The following is a 22,020-nucleotide window of genomic DNA, read 5'->3' as shown; positions in this document are numbered from 1 at the left end:
TAAACCGCAGAGAGGGTTCGGGCAAAATGTGATCCATCGCCGCTTTCAGTAATTGGCATATTTTCGATATAAAAGGTCGTAATTTCAAATTGCGAATACATGCAGAGAGCCAGAATTTGGCACCAAAATATGGCTCAAGAGTCGAGTTTTCGATGTTTGGGATATTTTGAGAATTGCAGGGGGTTTGGGCAAATTGTGACCCCATCGTCGCTCACAATAATTGGCATATTTTCGGTACAAAAATTCGTAATTTCAATCAGCCAATACGTGCAGAGAGCCAGAATTTGGCTCCAAAATATGGCTCAAGGGTCGAATTTGAGATGTTTATGATATTTTAAACACTGCGAGGGGGGGGGGCAAAATGTGACCCTTCGCCGCTATCAGTAATTGGCCTATTTTCGGTATAAAATATCGTAATTTCAAACTGCAAATACGTGCAGAGAGCCAGAATTTGGCTCCAAAATATGGCTCAAGCGTCGAATTTGGGATGTTTGGGATATTTTGAAAACTGCAGGCAAGTGTTTGGGCAAAATGTGACCCTTCGCCGCTCTTCGTAATTGGCATATTTTCGGTTTAAAAATACGTAACTTCAAATTGAGAATACGTGGAGAGAGCTAGAATTTGACTCCAAAATATGGCTCAAGCTTCCATTTTGGGATGTTTGGGATATTTTTAAAACTGCAGGGAAGGGTTTGGGCAAAATGTGACCCTTTGCCGCTCTCAGTAATTGGCATATCTTCGGTATAAAAAGTCGTTATTTCAAACTGCGAACACGTACCGAGAGCCAGAATTTGCTCGAAAATAAAGCTCAAGGGTCGAATTTGGGATGTTTGGGATATTTTGAAAACTGCAGGGGGGGTTTGGGCAAAATGTGACCCATCGCTGCTCTCAGTAATTGGAATATTTTCGGTATAAAATATCGTAATTTCAAACTGCGAATACGTGCAGAGAGCCAGAATTTGCTCCAAAATATGGCTCAATCGTCGAATTTGGGATGTTTGGGATATTTTGAAAACTGCAGGAAGGGTTTGGGCAAAATGTGACCCTTCGTCGCTCTTAGTAATTGGCATATTTTCGGTATAAAAATACGTAACTTCAAATTGCGAATACGTGCAGAGAGCTAGAATTTGACTCCAAAATATGGCTCAAGCTTCCAATTTGGGATGTTTGGGATACTTTTAATTCTGCAGGGGAGGTTCGGGCAAAATGTGATCCATCGCCGCTCTCAGTAATTGGCATATTTTGTAATTTCAAACTGTGAATACACGCAGAGAGCCAGAATTTGGCTCTAAAATATGGCTCAAGGGTCGATTTGGGGATGTTTTGGATACTTTGAGAATTGCAGGGGAGTTTGGGCAAAATGTGACCAATCGCCGCTCTCAGTAATTGGCATATTTTCGGTATAAAAAGTCGTAATTTCAATTTCCGAATACGTGCAGAGAGCCAGAATTTAACTCCAAAATATGGCTCAAGGGTCGAATTTGGGATGTTTGGGATATTTCGAAAACTGCAGGGGGGTTTGGGCAAAATGTGACCCATCGCTGCTCTCAGTAATTGGCATATTTTCGGTATAAAATATCGTAATTTCAAACTGCGAATACGTGCAGAGATCCAGAATTTGGCCCCAAAATATGGCTCAAGCTTCGAATTTTGGATGTTTTGGATATTTTGAAAACTGCATGTGGATTTTGGGCAAAATGTGACCCATCGCAGCTATCAGTAATTGGCATATTTTCGGTATAAAAAGTAACTTCAAACTTCAAATACGTGTAGAGAACCAGAACTTTTCTCCAAAATATGGCTCAAGCGTAGAATTTGGGATGTTTGGGATATTTTGAGAACTGCAGGGAGGGTTTGGGCAAAATGTGATCCATCGCCGCTTTCAGTAATTGGCATATTGTCGTATAAAAATTCGTAATTTTAAACTGCGAATACGTGCAGAGAGCCAGAATTTGGCTCCAAAAATATGGCTCAAAGGTAGAATTTAGGATGTTTTTGATATTTTGACAACTGCAGAGGGGTTTAGGCAAAATAAGACCCATCGCTGCACACAGTAATTGGCATATTTTCTGTATAAAAAGTAATCATTTCAAACTGCGAATACGTGCAGAGAGCCAGAATTTGGCTCCAAAATATGGCTCAAGCGTCGAATTTGGGATGTTTGGGATATTTTGAAAACTGCAGGCAAGTGTTTGGGCAAAATGTGACCCTTCGCCGCTCTTAGTAATTGGCATATTTTCGGTATAAAAATACGTAACTTCAAATTGAGAATACGTGGAGAGAGCTAGAATTTGACTCCAAAATATGGCTCAAGCTTCCATTTTGGGATGTTTGGGATATTTTTAAAACTGCAGGGAAGGGTTTGGGCAAAATGTGACCCTTTGCCGCTCTCAGTAATTGGCATATCTTCGGTATAAAAAGTCGTTATTTCAAACTGCGAACACGTACCGAGAGCCAGAATTTGCTCGAAAATAAAGCTCAAGGGTCGAATTTGGGATGTTTGGGATATTTTGAAAACTGCAGGGGGGGTTTGGGCAAAATGTGACCCATCGCTGCTCTCAGTAATTGGAATATTTTCGGCATAAAATATCGTAATTTCAAACTGCGAATACGTGCAGAGAGCCAGAATTTGCTCCAAAATATGGCTCAATCGTCGAATTTGGGATGTTTGGGATATTTTGAAAACTGCAGGAAGGGTTTGGGCAAAATGTGACCCTTCGTCGCTCTTAGTAATTGGCATATTTTCGGTATAAAAATACGTAACTTCAAATTGCGAATACGTGCAGAGAGCTAGAATTTGACTCCAAAATATGGCTCAAGCTTCCAATTTGGGATGTTTGGGATACTTTTAATTCTGCAGGTGAGGTTCGGGCAAAATGTGATCCATCGCCGCTCTCAGTAATTGGCATATTTTGTAATTTCAAACTGTGAATACACGCAGAGAGCCAGAAATTGGCTCTAAAATATGGCTCAAGGGTCGATTTGGGGATGTTTTGGATACTTTGAGAATTGCAGGGGAGTTTGGGCAAAATGTGACCAATCGCCGCTCTCAGTAATTGGCATATTTTCGGTATAAAAAGTCGTAATTTCAATTTCCGAATACGTGCAGAGAGCCAGAATTTAACTCCAAAATATGGCTCAAGGGTCGAATTTGGGATGTTTGGGATATTTTGAAAACTGCAGGGGGGTTTGGGCAAAATGTGACCCATCGCTGCTCTCAGTAATTGGCATATTTTCGGTATAAAATATCGTAATTTCAAACTGCGAATACGTGCAGAGATCCAGAATTTGGCCCCAAAATATGGCTCAAGCTTCGAATTTTGGATGTTTTGGATATTTTGAAAACTGCATGTGGATTTTGGGCAAAATGTGACCCATCGCAGCTCTCAGTAATTGGCATATTTTCGGTATAAAAAGTAACTTCAAACTTCAAATATGTGTAGAGAACCAGAACTTTTCTCCAAAATATGGCTCAAGCGTAGAATTTGGGATGTTTGGGATATTTTGAGAACTGCAGGGAGGGTTTGGGCAAAATGTGATCCATCGCCGCTTTCAGTAATTGGCATATTGTCGTATAAAAATTCGTAATTTTAAACTGCGAATACGTGCAGAGAGCCAGAATTTGGCTCCAAAAATATGGCTCAAAGGTAGAATTTAGGATGTTTTTGATATTTTGACAACTGCAGAGGGGTTTAGGCAAAATAAGACCCATCGCTGCACACAGTAATTGGCATATTTTCTGTATAAAAAGTAATCATTTCAAACTGCGAATACGTGCACAGATCCAGAATTTGGTTCCAAAATATGGCTCAAGGGTCAAATTTGGGATGTTTGGGATATTTTGAAAACTGCAGGGGTGTTTGGTGAAAATTTGACCAATCGACGCTATCAGTAATGGGCATATTTTCGGTATAAAAAGTCGCAATTTCAAACTGCGAATATGTGCAGAGAGCCAGAATTTTGCTCCAAATTATTGCTCAAGCGTCGAATTTGGGATGTTTGGGATTCTTTGGAAACTGCAGGGGGCGTTTGGGCCAAATGTGACCCATCGCTGCTCTCAGTAATTAATATATTTTCAGTATAAAAATCGTAATTTCAAACTGTGATTACGTACAGAGAGCCAGAATTTGGCTCCAAAATGTGGCTCAAGCGTCATATTTAGGATGTTTGTGATATTTTAAAAACTGCAGGGAGTGTTTGGGCAAAATGTGATCCATCGCAGCTTTCAGTAATTGGCATATTTTCGTTATAAAAAGACGTAATTTCAAACTGGGAATACGTGCAGAGAGAAAGATTTTGACTCCAAAATATGGCTCAAGCGTCGAATTTGGGATATTTGGGATTCTTTTAAACCGCAGAGAGGGTTCGGGCAAAATGTGATCCATCGCCGCTTTCAGTAATTGGCATATTTTCGATATAAAAGGTCGTAATTTCAAATTGCGAATACATGCAGAGAGCCAGAATTTGGCACCAAAATATGGCTCAAGAGTCGAGTTTTGGATGTTTGGGATATTTTGAGAATTGCAGGGGGTTTGGGCAAATTGTGACCCATCGTCGCTCTCAATAATTGGCATATTTTCGGTACAAAAATTCGTAATTTCAATCAGCGAATACGTGCAGAGAGCCAGAATTTGGCTCCAAAATATGGCTCAAGGGTCGAATTTGAGATGTTTATGATATTTTAAACACTGCGGAGGGGGGGGGGGGCAAAATGTGACCCTTCGCCGCTATCAGTAATTGGCCTATTTTCGGTATAAAATATCGTAATTTCAAACTGCAAATACGTGCAGAGAGCCAGAATTTGGCTCCAAAATATGGCTCAAGCGTCGAATTTGGGATGTTTGGGATATTTTGAAAACTTCAGGCAATTGTATGGTCAAAATGTGACCCTTCGCCGCTCTTAGTAATTGGCATATTTTCGGTATAAAAATACGTAACTTCAAATTGAGAATACGTGCAGAGAGCTAGAATTTGACTCCAAAATATGGCTCAAGCTTCCATTTTGGGATGTTTGGGATATTTTTAAAACTGCAGGGAAGGGTTTGGGCAAAATGTGACCCATCACTGCTCTCAGTAAATGGCATATTTTCGGTATAAAATATAGTAATTTCAAACTGCGAATACGTGCAGAGAGCCAGAATTTGGCCCCAAAATATGGCTCAAGCTTCGAATTTTGGATGTTTTGGATATTTTGAAAACTGCATGTGGATTTTGGGCAAAATGTGACCCATCGCAGCTCTCAGTAATTGGCATATTTTCGGTATAAAAAGTAACTTCAAACTTCAAATACGTGTAGAGAACCAGAACTTTTCTCCAAAATATGGCTCAAGCGTAGAATTTGGGATGTGTGGGATATTTTGAGAACTGCAGGGAGGGTTTGGGCAAAATGTGATCCATCGCCGCTTTCAGTAATTGGCATATTGTCGTATAAAAATTCGTAATTTTAAACTGCGAATACGTGCAGAGAGCCAGAATTTGGCTCCAAAAATATGGCTCAAAGGTAGAATTTGGGATGTTTTTGATATTTTGACAACTGCAGAGGGGTTTAGGCAAAATAAGACCCATCGCTGCACACAGTAATTGGCATATTTTCTGTATAAAAAGTAGTCATTTCAAACTGCGAATACGTGCACAGATCCAGAATTTGGTTCCAAAATATGGCTCAAGGGTCAAATTTGGGATGTTTGGGATATTTTGAAAACTGCAGGGGGGGTTTGGTGAAAATTTGACCAATCGACGCTATCAGTAAGGGGCATATTTTCGGTATAAAAAGTCGCAATTTCAAACTGCGAATATGTGCAGAGAGCCAGAATTTTGCTCCAAATTATTGCTCAAGCGTCGAATTTGGGATGTTTGGGATTCTTTGGAAACTGCAGGGGGGGTTTGGGCCAAATGTGACCCATCGCTGCTCTCAGTAATTAATATATTTTCAGTATAAAAATCGCAATTTCAAACTGTGATTACGTACAGAGAGCCAGAATTTGGCTCCAAAATGTGGCTCAAGCGTCATATTTAGGATGTTTGTGATATTTTAAAAACTGCAGGGAGTGTTTGGGCAAAATGTGATCCATCGCAGCTTTCAGTAATTGGCATATTTTCGTTATAAAAAGACGTAATTTCAAACTGGGAATACGTGCAGAGAGAAAGATTTTGACTCCAAAATATGGCTCAAACGTCGAATTTGGGATATTTGGAATACTTTTAAACCGCAGAGAGGGTTCGGGCAAAATGTGATCCATCGCCGCTTTCAGTAATTGGCATATTTTCGATATAAAAGGTCGTAATTTCAAATTGCGAATACATGCAGAGAGCCAGAATTTGGCACCAAAATATGGCTCAAGAGTCGAGTTTTGGATGTTTGGGATATTTTGAGAATTGCAGGGGGTTTGGGCAAATTGTGACCCATCGTCGCTCTCAATAATTGGCATATTTTTGGAACAAAAATTCGTAATTTCAATCCACGAATACGTGCAGAGAGCCAGAATTTGGCTCCAAAATATGGCTCAAGGGTCGAATTTGAGATGTTTACGATATTTTAAACACTGCGGGGAGGGGGCAAAATGTGACCCTTCGCCGCTATCAGTAATTGGCCTATTTTCGGTATAAAATATCGTAATTTCAAACTGCAAATATGTGCAGAGAGCCAGAATTTGGCTCCAAAATATGGCTCAAGCGTCGAATTTGGGATGTTTGGGATATTTTGAAAACTGCAGGCAAGTGTTTGGGCAAAATGTGACCCTTCGCCGCTCTTAGTAATTGGCATATTTTCGGTATACAAATACGTAACTTCAAATTGAGAATACGTGCAGAGAGCTAGAATTTGACTCCAAAATATGGCTCAAGCTTCCATTTTGGAATGTTTAGGATATTTTTAAAACTGCAGGGAAGGGTTTGGGCAAAATGTGACCCTTTGCCGCTATCAGTAATTGGCATATCTTCGGTATAAAAAGTCGTTATTTCAAACTGCGAACACGTATCGAGAGCCAGAATTTGCTCGAAAATAAAGCTCAAGGGTCGAATTTGGGATGTTTGGGATATTTTGAAAACTGCAGGGGGGTTTGGGCAAAATGTGACCCATCGCTGCTCTCAGTAATTGGCATATTTTCGGTATAAAATATCGTAATTTCAAACTGCGAATACGTGCAGAGATCCAGAATTTGGCCCCAAAATATGGCTCAAGCTTCGAATTTTGGATGTTTTGGATATTTTGAAAACTGCATGTGGATTTTGGGCAAAATGTGACCCATTGCAGCTCTCAGTAATTGGCATATTTTCGGTATAAAAAGTAACTTCAAACTTTCCACTACCATGAGACTCTATCTTTTTAATCAGTCTTTCATGTGGCACTGTATCAAAAGCTTTGCTAAAGTCAAGGTACACAACATCGCAATCCTTACCACTATCAACTGCCTTAACAATGCTAGAATAAAAAGATAACAAATTTGTTAAACATGAACGGCCATTTATAAAACCATGTTGCGACTCAATTATTAATTTATGTTTTTCAAGATGAAGACGAATTTTATTTGCTATTATAGATTCGAGTAACTTTCCCACAATAGACGTTAGGCTAATTGGTCGATAGTTAGACGCAAGTGATCTATCCCCTTTCTTAAAAACTGGTATCACATTAGCAACTTTCCAAAACTCTGGCACTCTGCCTGACTCTATTGATTTATTAAATATGGTTGACAGTGGGTCACAAAGCTCCTCTTTGCATTCTTTAAGCACCCTGGCAAACACTTCATCCGGCCCTGGGGATTTGTTTGGTTTGAGTTTTACTATTTGTTTAAGAACATCCTCCCTAGTAACTGTTAAACTCATCAACCTGTCCTCGTCCCCACCCACATAGACTTGTTCGGCTGAAGGCATATTGCATATTGTTAAGTTCCTCCAAGTCAAGTTAAGTTGTTAAATCCCAGTGTCCTATTCGCCTTATTACGAACATTCATGCATTGATCCTTTTGTTTTAAATTCTTACTAATCATAACTCCCAGATCCCTTTCGCAATCCGACTTCGCAATCTCAACACCATCTAGCTCGTATCATGTAACTCTATCATCATTACCTAGCCTCAGAACTTTACATTTATCAGCATTAAACTGCATTTGCCAATCATTTGACCATTTCAAAACCCTATCTAGATCAACTTGAAGTGATAGTGAGTCCTCCTCCGAATTAATTTCCCTACCGATTTTCGTATCATCGGCAAATTTGCAAATGTTGCTACTCAAACCTGAATCTAAATCATTTATATATATTATAAACAACAGAGGTCCCAGGACAGAGCCCTGAGGTACTCCACTAACAACATTATCTCACTCTGACTTAACCCCATTTATACTAACTCTGTTTCCTTTGGAATAGCCCTAATCCAAGTTAATATAGCTCCCCCAATACCATGAGCTTCTATTTTTTTAATTAGTCTTTCATGTGGCACTATATCAAAAGCTTTGCTAAAGTCAAGGTACACAACATCACAATATGTTGGTACACAACAAGGTACACAACATCAAAAGGTACACAAATCATATTGGGAAAACTGCAGTGGATTTTTGGCAAAATGTGACTCATCGCCGTTTTCAGTAATTGGCATATTTTCGGTATAAAAAGACGTAATTTCAAACTGCGAATACGTGCAGAGAGCCTGAATTTGGCTCCAAAATATGGCTCAAGGGTCGAATTTGGGATGTTTGGGATATTTTGAAAACTGCTGGGAGGGTTTGGGCAAAATGTGACCCATCGCTGCTCTCAGTAATTGGCATATTTTCGGTATAAAATATCGTAATTTCAAACTGTGAACACGTGCAGAGAGCCAAAATTTGGCTCCAAAATATGGCTAAAGCGTCGAATTTGGGATGTTTAGGATATTTTAAAAACAACAGGGAGGGTTTAGGCAAAATGTGATCCGTCGCCGCTTTAAGTAATTGACATTTTTTCGGAATAAAAAGACGTAATTTCAAACTGCGAATACGTGCAGAGAGCCAGAATTTGGCTTCAAAATATTGCTCACGTGTCGAACTTGGAATGTTGGGGATATTTTGAAAACTGAAGGGGGTGATTGGGCAAAAAGGAACCCATAGCAGCTCTCAGTAATTAGCATATTTTCTGTATAAAAAGTCGCATTTTCAAATTGCGAACACGTGCCGAGAGCTAGAATTTGGCTCCAAAATATGGCTCAAGCGTCCAATTTGGGATGTTTGGGAGGTTTTGGGCAAAATGTGACCCATCTCTTCTCTCAGTATTTGGCATATTTTCGGCATAAAAAATCGAAATTTCAAACTGCAAATACGTGCAGAGAGCCAGAATTTGGCTCCAAAATATAGCTCAAGGGTCGAATTTGGGATGTTTGGAATATTTTGAGAACTACAGGAGGGTTTGGGCAAAATGTGACCCATCGCTACCTTCAGTAATTTGCATATTTTCGGTTATAAAGACATAAATTCAAACTGCAAATACGTGAAAAGAGCCAAAATTTGGCTCCAAAATATGGCTCACTTGTCGAACTTGGAATGTTTGGGATTTTTTGAAAACTGCAGGGGGCGGTGGTAAAAAGAAACCAATCGCAGCTCTCAGTAATTAGCATATTTTCGGTATAAAAAGTCGTAATATCAAATAGCGAATACCTGCAGAGAGCCAGAATTTGGTTTCAAAATATGGCTCAAGCGTCGAATTTGGGATGTTTGGGATATTTTGAAAACTGCATGGGGTTTGGGCAAAATGTAACCCATCGTCGCTCTTAGTAATTGGCATATTTTCGGTATAAAAAGTCGTAATTTCAAACTGCGAATACATGCAGAAAGCCAGAATTTGGCTCCAACGTATGGCTCAAGCTTCGAATTTGGGATGTTTGGGATATTTTGGGAACTGCAAAGGGGGGGGGGGGTTTGGGCAAAATGTGAACCATCACCGCTCTCATTAATTGGCATATTTTCGGTATAAAAATTCGTAATTTCAAACTGCGAATACACAGAGAGCCAGAATTTGGTTCCAAAATATGGACCAACCGTCGAATTTGGGATGTTTGGGATATTTTCAAAACTGCAGGGAGGGTTTGGGCAAAATGAGATCCATCGCCGCTCTCAGTAATTGGCATATTTTCGGTATAAAAAGTCGTAGTTTTAAACTGCGAATACATGCAGAGAGCCAGAATTTGGCTCCAAAATATGGCTCAAGGGTCGAATTTGGCATGTTTGAGATATTTTGAAAATTGCGGGGGGGGGGGGGTGGGCGTGGGAAAATTTGATATATCGCTGCTCTCAGTAATTGACATATTTTTGGTATAAAAATTCGTAATTTTAAATTGCAAATACGTGCAAAGAGCCAGAATTTGGCTCCAAAATATGATTCGTGGGTCGAATTATAGATGTTTAAAATATTTTGAAAACTGCAGGGGGGTTTGGGCAAAATGTGATCCATCGCTGCCTTTAGTAATTGGCATATTTTAGTTATAAAAAGTCGTAAATTCAAACTAGGGGGGGAGGGGGGGTTAGGGAAAAAGGAACCCATCGCAGCTCTCAGTAATTAGCATATTTTCTGTATTAAAATTCGTAATTTCAAACTGCGAACACGTGCAGAGCCAGAATTTGGTTCCAAAATATGGCTTATGCTTCGAATTTGGGATGTTTGGGATATTTTGAAAACTGCAGGGGGGTTTGGTGAAAATGTGACCCATCGCCGCTCTCAGTAATTGGAATATTTTCGGAATAAAAAGTCGCAATTTCAAACTGCGAATATGTGCAGAGAGCCAGAATTTGGCTCCAAAATATGGCTCAAGCGTCGAATTTGGGATGTTTGGGATACTTTGGAAACTGCAGGGAGTTTTTGGGCAAAATGTGATCCATCGCAGCTTTCAGTAATTTGCATATTTTCGGTATAAAAAGACGAAATTTCAAACTGCGAATACGTGCAGAGAGCGAGAATTTGACTCCAAAATATGGCTCAAGGGTCGAATTTTGGATGCTTGGGATATTTTGAGAATTGCAGGAGGATTGGGCAAATTGTGACAAATCGTCGCTCTCAGTAATTGTCATATTTTCGGTATAAAAAGTCGTAATTTCAATCTGCGAATACGTGCAGAGAGCCAGAATTTGGCTCCAAACTATGGCTCAAGGGTCGAATTTTGGATGCTTGGGATATTTTGAGAATTGCAGGAGGATTGGGCAAAATGTGACACTTCACCGCTCTCAGTAATTGGCATATTTTCTGTTTAAAATATAGTAATTTCAAACTGCGAATACGTGCAGAGAGCCAGAATTTGGCTCCAAAATATGGCTCAAGCGTCTAATTTGGGATGTTTGGGATATTTTGAAAACTGCAGGGCGATTTGGGCAAAATGTGACCCTTCGCTGCTCCTAGTAATTATCGAATTTGGGATGGTATAAATTCGAATCCGAATTTGGATTCGGTATAATAAGAAGTAACTTCAAACTGCAAATACGTGCAGAGAGCGAGAATATGACTCCAAAATATGGTGCAAGCTTCGAATTTGGGATGTTTGGGATACTTTTAAATCTGCAGGGAGGGTTCGGGCAAAATGTAATCCATCGCCGCTCTCAGTAATTGGCATATTTTGTAATTTCAAACTGCGATTACACGCAGAAAGCCAGAATTTGGCTCTAAAATATGGCTCAAGGGTCGATTTTGGGATGTTTTGGATACTTTGAGAATTGCAGGGGAGTTTGGGCAAAATGTGACCTATCGCCGCTCTCAGTAATTGCCATATTTCGGTATAAAAAGTCGTAATTTCAATCTGGGAATACGTGCAGAGAGCCAGAATTTAACTCCAAAATATGGCTCAAGGGACGAATTTGGGATGTTTGGGATATTTTGAAAACTGCAGGGAAGAGTTTGGGCAAAATGTGACCCTTTGCAGCTCTCAGTAATTGGCATATTTTTCGTATAAAAAGTCGTAATTTCAAACTTCGAACACGTACCAAGAGCCAGAATTTGCTCGAAAATAAGGCTCAAGGGTAGAATTTGGGATGTTTGGGATATTTTGAAAACTACACGGGGGTTTGGGCAAAATGTGACCCATCGCTGCTCTCAGTAATTGGCATATTTTCGGTATAAAAAGTAACTTCAAACTTCTAATACGTGTAGAGAGCCAGAATTTTCTTTAAATATTTGGCTCAAGGGTCAAATTTGGGATGTTTGGGATATTTTGAAAACTGCAGGGGGGGTTTAGTGAAAATGTGACCCATCGCCTCTCTCAGTAATTGGCATATTTTCGCTAAAAAAAGTCGCAATTTCAAACTGCGAATACGTGCAGAGAGCCAGAATTTGGCTCCAAAATATGGCTCAAGCGTCGAATTTGGGATATTTGGGATACTTTGGAAACTGCATGGGATATTTGTTCAAAATGTGACCCATCGCCGCTCTCAGTAATTAACATATTTTTGGTATAAAAAGTCGCAATTTCAAACTGCGAATATGTGCAGAGAGCCAGAATTTGGCTCCAAAAAAATGGCTCAAAAGTCGAATTTAGGATGTTTGGGATATTTTGAAAACTGCAGGAAGGGTTTGGGCAAAATGTGACCCTTCGTCGCTCTTAGTAATTGGCATATTTTCGCTATAAAAATACGTAACTTCAAATTGCGAATACGTGCAGAGAGCTAGAATTTGACTCCAAAATATGGCTCAAGCTTCCAATTTGGGATGTTTGGGATACTTTTAATTCTGCAGGGGAGGTTAGGGCAAAATGTGATCCATTGCCGCTCTCAGTAATTGGCATATTTTGTAATTTCAAACTGTGAATACACGCAGAGAGCCAGAATTTGGCTAAAATATGGCTCAAGGGTCGATTTGGGGATGTTTTGGATACTTTGAGAATTGCAGGGGAGTTTGGGCAAAATGTGACCCATCGCCGCTCTCAGTAATTGGCATATTTTCGGTATAAAAAGTCGTAATTTCAATTTCCGAATACGTACAGAGAGCCAGAATTTAACTCCAAAATATGGCTCAAGGGTCGAGTTTGAGATGTTTGGGATATTTTTAAAACTGCAGGGAAGGGTTTGGGCAAAATGTGACCCTTTGCCGCTATCAGTAATTGGCATATCTTCGGTATAAAAAGTCGTTATTTCAAACTGCGAACACGTATCGAGAGCCAGAATTTGCTCGAAAATAAAGCTCAAGGGTCGAATTTGGGATGTTTGGGATATTTTGAAAACTGCAGGGGGGTTTGGGCAAAATGTGACCCATCGCTGCTCTCAGTAATTGGCATATTTTCGGTATAAAATATCGTAATTTCAAACTGCGAATACGTGCAGAGAGCGAGAATTTGACTCCAAAATATGGCTCAAGGGTCGAATTTTGGATGCTTGGGATATTTTGAGAATTGCAGGAGGATTGGGCAAATTGTGACAAATCGTCGCTCTCAGTAATTGTCATATTTTCGGTATAAAAAGTCGTAATTTCAATCTGCGAATACGTGCAGAGAGCCAGAATTTGGCTCCAAACTATGGTTCAAGGGTCGAATTTTGGATGCTTGGGATATTTTGAGAATTGCAGGAGGATTGGGCAAAATGTGACACTTCACCGCTCTCAGTAATTGGCATATTTTCTGTTTAAAATATAGTAATTTCAAACTGCGAATACGTGCAGAGAGCCAGAATTTGGCTCCAAAATATGGCTCAAGCGTCTAATTTGGGATGTTTGGGATATTTTGAAAACTGCAGGGCGATTTGGGCAAAATGTGACCCTTCGCTGCTCCTAGTAATTATCGAATTTGGGATGGTATAAATTCGAATCCGAATTTGGATTCGGTATAATAAGAAGTAACTTCAAACTGCAAATACGTGCAGAGAGCGAGAATATGACTCCAAAATATGGTGCAAGCTTCGAATTTGGGATGTTTGGGATACTTTTAAATCTGCAGGGAGGGTTCGGGCAAAATGTAATCCATCGCCGCTCTCAGTAATTGGCATATTTTGTAATTTCAAACTGTGATTACACGCAGAAAGCCAGAATTTGGCTCTAAAATATGGCTCAAGGGTCGATTTTGGGATGTTTTGGATACTTTGAGAATTGCAGGGGAGTTTGGGCAAAATGTGACCTATCGCCGCTCTCAGTAATTGCCATATTTCGGTATAAAAAGTCGTAATTTCAATCTGGGAATACGTGCAGAGAGCCAGAATTTAACTCCAAAATATGGCTCAAGGGACGAATTTGGGATGTTTGGGATATTTTGAAAACTGCAGGGAAGAGTTTGGGCAAAATGTGACCCTTTGCAGCTCTCAGTAATTGGCATATTTTTCGTATAAAAAGTCGTAATTTCAAGCGAACACGTACCAAGAGCCAGAATTTGCTCGAAAATAAGGCTCAAGGGTAGAATTTGGGATGTTTGGGATATTTTGAAAACTACACGGGGGTTTGGGCAAAATGTGACCCATCGCTGCTCTCAGTAATTGGCATATTTTCGGTATAAAAAGTAACTTCAAACTTCTAATACGTGTAGAGAGCCAGAATTTTCTTTAAATATTTGGCTCAAGGGTCAAATTTGGGATGTTTGGGATATTTTGAAAACTGCAGGGGGGGTTTAGTGAAAATGTGACCCATCGCCTCTCTCAGTAATTGGCATATTTTCGCTAAAAAAAGTCGCAATTTCAAACTGCGAATACGTGCAGAGAGCCAGAATTTGGCTCCAAAATATGGCTCAAGCGTCGAATTTGGGATATTTGGGATACTTTGGAAACTGCATGGGATATTTGTTCAAAATGTGACCCATCGCCGCTCTCAGTAATTAACATATTTTTGGTATAAAAAGTCGCAATTTCAAACTGCGAATATGTGCAGAGAGCCAGAATTTGGCTCCAAAAAAATGGCTCAAAAGTCGAATTTAGGATGTTTGGGATATTTTGAAAACTGCAGGAAGGGTTTGGGCAAAATGTGACCCTTCGTCGCTCTTAGTAATTGGCATATTTTCGCTATAAAAATACGTAACTTCAAATTGCGAATACGTGCAGAGAGCTAGAATTTGACTCCAAAATATGGCTCAAGCTTCCAATTTGGGATGTTTGGGATACTTTTAATTCTGCAGGGGAGGTTAGGGCAAAATGTGATCCATTGCCGCTCTCAGTAATTGGCATATTTTGTAATTTCAAACTGTGAATACACGCAGAGAGCCAGAATTTGGCTAAAATATGGCTCAAGGGTCGATTTGGGGATGTTTTGGATACTTTGAGAATTGCAGGGGAGTTTGGGCAAAATGTGACCCATCGCCGCTCTCAGTAATTGGCATATTTTCGGTATAAAAAGTCGTAATTTCAATTTCCGAATACGTACAGAGAGCCAGAATTTAACTCCAAAATATGGCTCAAGGGTCGAGTTTGAGATGTTTGGGATATTTTTAAAACTGCAGGGAAGGGTTTGGGCAAAATGTGACCCTTTGCCGCTATCAGTAATTGGCATATCTTCGGTATAAAAAGTCGTTATTTCAAACTGCGAACACGTATCGAGAGCCAGAATTTGCTCGAAAATAAAGCTCAAGGGTCGAATTTGGGATGTTTGGGATATTTTGAAAACTGCAGGGGGGTTTGGGCAAAATGTGACCCATCGCTGCTCTCAGTAATTGGCATATTTTCGGTATAAAATATCGTAATTTCAAACTGCGAATACGTGCAGAGAGCCAGAATTTGGCCCCAAAATATGGCTCAAGCTTCGAATTTTGGATGTTATGGATATATTGAAAACTGCATGTGGATTTTGGGCAAAATGTGACCCATCGGCGGTTTCAGTAATTGGCATATTTTCGGTATAAAAAGGAACTTCAAACTTCAAATACGCGTAGAGAACCAGAACTTTTCAACCAAAATATGGCTCAAGCGTCGAATTTGGGATGTTTGGGATATTTTGAGAACTGCAGGGAGGGTTTGGGCAAAATGTGATCCATCGCCGCTTTCAGTAATTGGCATATTGTCGTATAAAAATTCGTAATTTTAAACTGCGAATACGTGCAGAGAGCCAGAATTTGGCTCCAAAAATATGGCTCAAAGGTAGAATTTGGGATGTTTTTGATATTTTGACAACTGCAGAGGGGTTTAGGCAAAATAAGACCCATCGCTGCACACAGTAATTGGCATATTTTCTGTATAAAAAGTAGTCATTTCAAACTGCAAATACGTGCACAGATCCAGAATTTGGTTCCAAAATATGGCTCAAGTGTCGAATTTGGGATGTTTGGGATTCTTTGGAAACTGCAGGGGGGGTTTGGGCCAAATGTGACCCATCGCTGCTCTCAGTAATTAATATATTTTCAATATAAAAATCGTAATTTCACACTGTGATTACGTACAGAGAGCCAGAATTTGGCTCCAAAATGTGGCTCAAGCGTCATATTTAGGATGTTTGTGATATTTTAAAAACTGCAGGGAGTGTTTGGGCAAAATGTGATCCATCGCAGCTTTCAGTAATTGGCATATTTTCGTTATTAAAAGACGTAATTTCAAATTGCGAATACATGCAGAGAGCCAGAATTTGGCACCAAAATATGGCTCAAGAGTCGAGTTTTGGATGTTTGGGATATTTTGAGAATTGCAGGGGGTTTGGGCAAATTGTGACCCATCGTCGCTCTCAATAATTGGCATATTTTCGGTACAAAAATTAGTAATTTCAATCAGCGAATACGTGCAGAGAGCCAGAATTTGACTCCAAAATATGGCTCAAGGGTCGAATTTGAGATGTTTATGATATTTTAAACACTGCGGGGAAGGGGGGGCAAAATGTGACCCTTCGTCGCTCTTAGTAATTGGCATATTTTCGGTATAAAAATACGTAACTTCAAATTGCGAATACGTGCAGAGAGCTAGAATTTGACTCCAAAATATGGCTCAAGCTTCCAATTTGGGATGTTTGGGATACTTTTAATTCTGCAGGGGAGGTTCGGGCAAAATGTGATCCATCGCCGCTCTCAGTAATTGGCATATTTTCGTTATAAAAAGACGTAATTTCAAACTGGGAATACGTGCAGAGAGAAAGATTTTGACTCCAAAATAAGGCTCAAGCGTCGAATTTGGGATATTTGGGATACTTTTAAACCGCAGAGAGGGTTCGGGCAAAATGTGATCCATCGCCGCTTTCAGTAATTGGCATATTTTCGATATAAAAGGTCGTAATTTCAAATTGCGAATACATGCAGAGAGCCAGAATTTGGCACCAAAATATGGCTCAAGAGTCGAGTTTTGGATGTTTGGGATATTTTGAGAATTGCAGGGGGTTTGGGCAAATTGTGACCCATCGTCGCTCTCAATAATTGGCATATTTTCGGTACAAAAATTAGTAATTTCAATCAGCGAATACGTGCAGAGAGCCAGAATTTGACTCCAAAATATGGCTCAAGGGTCGAATTTGAGATGTTTATGATATTTTAAACACTGCGGGGGGGGGGCAAAATGTGACCCTTCGTCGCTCTTAGTAATTGGCATATTTTCGGTATAAAAATACGTAACTTCAAATTGCGAATACGTGCAGAGAGCTAGAATTTGACTCCAAAATATGGCTCAAGCTTCCAATTTGGGATGTTTGGGATACTTTTAATTCTGCAGGGGAGGTTCGGGCAAAATGTGATCCATCGCCGCTCTCAGTAATTGGCATATTTTGTAATTTCAAACTGTGAATACACGCAGAGAGCCAGAATTTGGCTCTAAAATATGGCTCAAGGGTCGATTTGGGGATGTTTTGGATACTTTGAGAATTCCAGGGGAGTTTGGGCAAAATGTGACCAATCGCCGCTCTCAGTAATTGGCATATTTTCGGTATAAAAAGTCGTAATTTCAATTTCCGAATACGTGCAGAGAGCCAGAATTTAACTCCAAAATATGGCTCAAGGGTCGAATTTGGGATGTTTGGGATATTTTGAAAACTGCAGGGGGGTTTGGGCAAAATGTGACCCATCGCTGCTCTCAGTAATTGGCATATTTTCGGTATAAAATATCGTAATTTCAAACTGCGAATACGTGCAGAGATCCAGAATTTGGCCCCAAAATATGGCTCAAGCTTCGAATTTTGGATGTTTTGGATATTTTGAAAACTGCATGTGGATTTTGGGCAAAATGTGACCCATCGCAGCTCTCAGTAATTGGCATATTTTCGGTATAAAAAGTAACTTCAAACTTCAAATACGTGTAGAGAACCAGAACTTTTCTCCAAAATATGGCTCAAGCGTAGAATTTGGGATGTTTGGGATATTTTGAGAACTGCAGGGAGGGTTTGGGCAAAATGTGATCCATCGCCGCTTTCAGTAATTGGCATATTGTCGTATAAAAATTCGTAATTTTAAACTGCGAATACGTGCAGAGAGCCAGAATTTGGCTCCAAAAATATGGCTCAAAGGTAGAATTTAGGATGTTTTTGATATTTTGACAACTGCAGAGGGGTTTAGGCAAAATAAGACCCATCGCTGCACACAGTAATTGGCATATTTTCTGTATAAAAAGTAATCATTTCAAACTGCGAATACGTGCAGAGAGCCAGAATTTGGCTCCAAAATATGGCTCAAGCGTCGAATTTGGGATGTTTGGGATATTTTGAAAACTGCAGGCAAGTGTTTGGGCAAAATGTGACCCTTCGCCGCTCTTAGTAATTGGCATATTTTCGGTATAAAAATACGTAACTTCAAATTGAGAATACGTGGAGAGAGCTAGAATTTGACTCCAAAATATGGCTCAAGCTTCCATTTTGGGATGTTTGGGATATTTTTAAAACTGCAGGGAAGGGTTTGGGCAAAATGTGACCCTTCGTCGCTCTTAGTAATTGGCATATTTTCGGTATAAAAATACGTAACTTCAAATTGCGAATACGTGCAGAGAGCTAGAATTTGACTCCAAAATATGGCTCAAGCTTCCAATTTGGGATGTTTGGGATACTTTTAATTCTGCAGGGGAGGTTCGGGCAAAATGTGATCCATCGCCGCTCTCAGTAATTGGCATATTTTCGTTATAAAAAGACGTAATTTCAAACTGGGAATACGTGCAGAGAGAAAGATTTTGACTCCAAAATAAGGCTCAAGCGTCGAATTTGGGATATTTGGGATACTTTTAAACCGCAGAGAGGGTTCGGGCAAAATGTGATCCATCGCCGCTTTCAGTAATTGGCATATTTTCGATATAAAAGGTCGTAATTTCAAATTGCGAATACATGCAGAGAGCCAGAATTTGGCACCAAAATATGGCTCAAGAGTCGAGTTTTGGATGTTTGGGATATTTTGAGAATTGCAGGGGGTTTGGGCAAATTGTGACCCATCGTCGCTCTCAATAATTGGCATATTTTCGGTACAAAAATTAGTAATTTCAATCAGCGAATACGTGCAGAGAGCCAGAATTTGACTCCAAAATATGGCTCAAGGGTCGAATTTGAGATGTTTATGATATTTTAAACACTGCGGGGGGGGGGCAAAATGTGACCCTTCGTCGCTCTTAGTAATTGGCATATTTTCGGTATAAAAATACGTAACTTCAAATTGCGAATACGTGCAGAGAGCTAGAATTTGACTCCAAAATATGGCTCAAGCTTCCAATTTGGGATGTTTGGGATACTTTTAATTCTGCAGGGGAGGTTCGGGCAAAATGTGATCCATCGCCGCTCTCAGTAATTGGCATATTTTGTAATTTCAAACTGTGAATACACGCAGAGAGCCAGAATTTGGCTCTAAAATATGGCTCAAGGGTCGATTTGGGGATGTTTTGGATACTTTGAGAATTCCAGGGGAGTTTGGGCAAAATGTGACCAATCGCCGCTCTCAGTAATTGGCATATTTTCGGTATAAAAAGTCGTAATTTCAATTTCCGAATACGTGCAGAGAGCCAGAATTTAACTCCAAAATATGGCTCAAGGGTCGAATTTGGGATGTTTGGGATATTTTGAAAACTGCAGGGGGGTTTGGGCAAAATGTGACCCATCGCTGCTCTCAGTAATTGGCATATTTTCGGTATAAAATATCGTAATTTCAAACTGCGAATACGTGCAGAGATCCAGAATTTGGCCCCAAAATATGGCTCAAGCTTCGAATTTTGGATGTTTTGGATATTTTGAAAACTGCATGTGGATTTTGGGCAAAATGTGACCCATCGCAGCTCTCAGTAATTGGCATATTTTCGGTATAAAAAGTAACTTCAAACTTCAAATACGTGTAGAGAACCAGAACTTTTCTCCAAAATATGGCTCAAGCGTAGAATTTGGGATGTTTGGGATATTTTGAGAACTGCAGGGAGGGTTTGGGCAAAATGTGATCCATCGCCGCTTTCAGTAATTGGCATATTGTCGTATAAAAATTCGTAATTTTAAACTGCGAATACGTGCAGAGAGCCAGAATTTGGCTCCAAAAATATGGCTCAAAGGTAGAATTTAGGATGTTTTTGATATTTTGACAACTGCAGAGGGGTTTAGGCAAAATAAGACCCATCGCTGCACACAGTAATTGGCATATTTTCTGTATAAAAAGTAATCATTTCAAACTGCGAATACGTGCAGAGAGCCAGAATTTGGCTCCAAAATATGGCTCAAGCGTCGAATTTGGGATGTTTGGGATATTTTGAAAACTGCAGGCAAGTGTTTGGGCAAAATGTGACCCTTCGCCGCTCTTAGTAATTGGCATATTTTCGGTATAAAAATACGTAACTTCAAATTGAGAATACGTGGAGAGAGCTAGAATTTGACTCCAAAATATGGCTCAAGCTTCCATTTTGGGATGTTTGGGATATTTTTAAAACTGCAGGGAAGGGTTTGGGCAAAATGTGACCCTTTGCCGCTCTCAGTAATTGGCATATCTTCGGTATAAAAAGTCGTTATTTCAAACTGCGAACACGTACCGAGAGCCAGAATTTGCTCGAAAATAAAGCTCAAGGGTCGAATTTGGGATGTTTGGGATATTTTGAAAACTGCAGGGGGGGTTTGGGCAAAATGTGACCCATCGCTGCTCTCAGTAATTGGAATATTTTCGGCATAAAATATCGTAATTTCAAACTGCGAATACGTGCAGAGAGCCAGAATTTGCTCCAAAATATGGCTCAATCGTCGAATTTGGGATGTTTGGGATATTTTGAAAACTGCAGGAAGGGTTTGGGCAAAATGTGACCCTTCGTCGCTCTTAGTAATTGGCATATTTTCGGTATAAAAATACGTAACTTCAAATTGCGAATACGTGCAGAGAGCTAGAATTTGACTCCAAAATATGGCTCAAGCTTCCAATTTGGGATGTTTGGGATACTTTTAATTCTGCAGGGGAGGTTCGGGCAAAATGTGATCCATCGCCGCTCTCAGTAATTGGCATATTTTGTAATTTCAAACTGTGAATACACGCAGAGAGCCAGAAATTGGCTCTAAAATATGGCTCAAGGGTCGATTTGGGGATGTTTTGGATACTTTGAGAATTGCAGGGGAGTTTGGGCAAAATGTGACCAATCGCCGCTCTCAGTAATTGGCATATTTTCGGTATAAAAAGTCGTAATTTCAATTTCCGAATACGTGCAGAGAGCCAGAATTTAACTCCAAAATATGGCTCAAGGGTCGAATTTGGGATGTTTGGGATATTTTGAAAACTGCAGGGGGGTTTGGGCAAAATGTGACCCATCGCTGCTCTCAGTAATTGGCATATTTTCGGTATAAAATATCGTAATTTCAAACTGCGAATACGTGCAGAGATCCAGAATTTGGCCCCAAAATATGGCCCAAGCTTCGAATTTTGGATGTTTTGGATATTTTGAAAACTGCATGTGGATTTTGGGCAAAATGTGACCCATCGCAGCTCTCAGTAATTGGCATATTTTCGGTATAAAAAGTAACTTCAAACTTCAAATACGTGTAGAGAACCAGAACTTTTCTCCAAAATATGGCTCAAGCGTAGAATTTGGGATGTTTGGGATATTTTGAGAACTGCAGGGAGGGTTTGGGCAAAATGTGATCCATCGCCGCTTTCAGTAATTGGCATATTGTCGTATAAAAATTCGTAATTTTAAACTGCGAATACGTGCAGAGAGCCAGAATTTGGCTCCAAAAATATGGCTCAAAGGTAGAATTTAGGATGTTTTT

Source organism: Procambarus clarkii, chromosome 20 (genome assembly GCF_040958095.1).
Source record: "Procambarus clarkii isolate CNS0578487 chromosome 20, FALCON_Pclarkii_2.0, whole genome shotgun sequence".
In the NCBI taxonomy this organism is placed as follows: domain Eukaryota; kingdom Metazoa; phylum Arthropoda; class Malacostraca; order Decapoda; family Cambaridae; genus Procambarus; species Procambarus clarkii.
Note: the sequence above shows the minus strand (reverse complement) of the source record.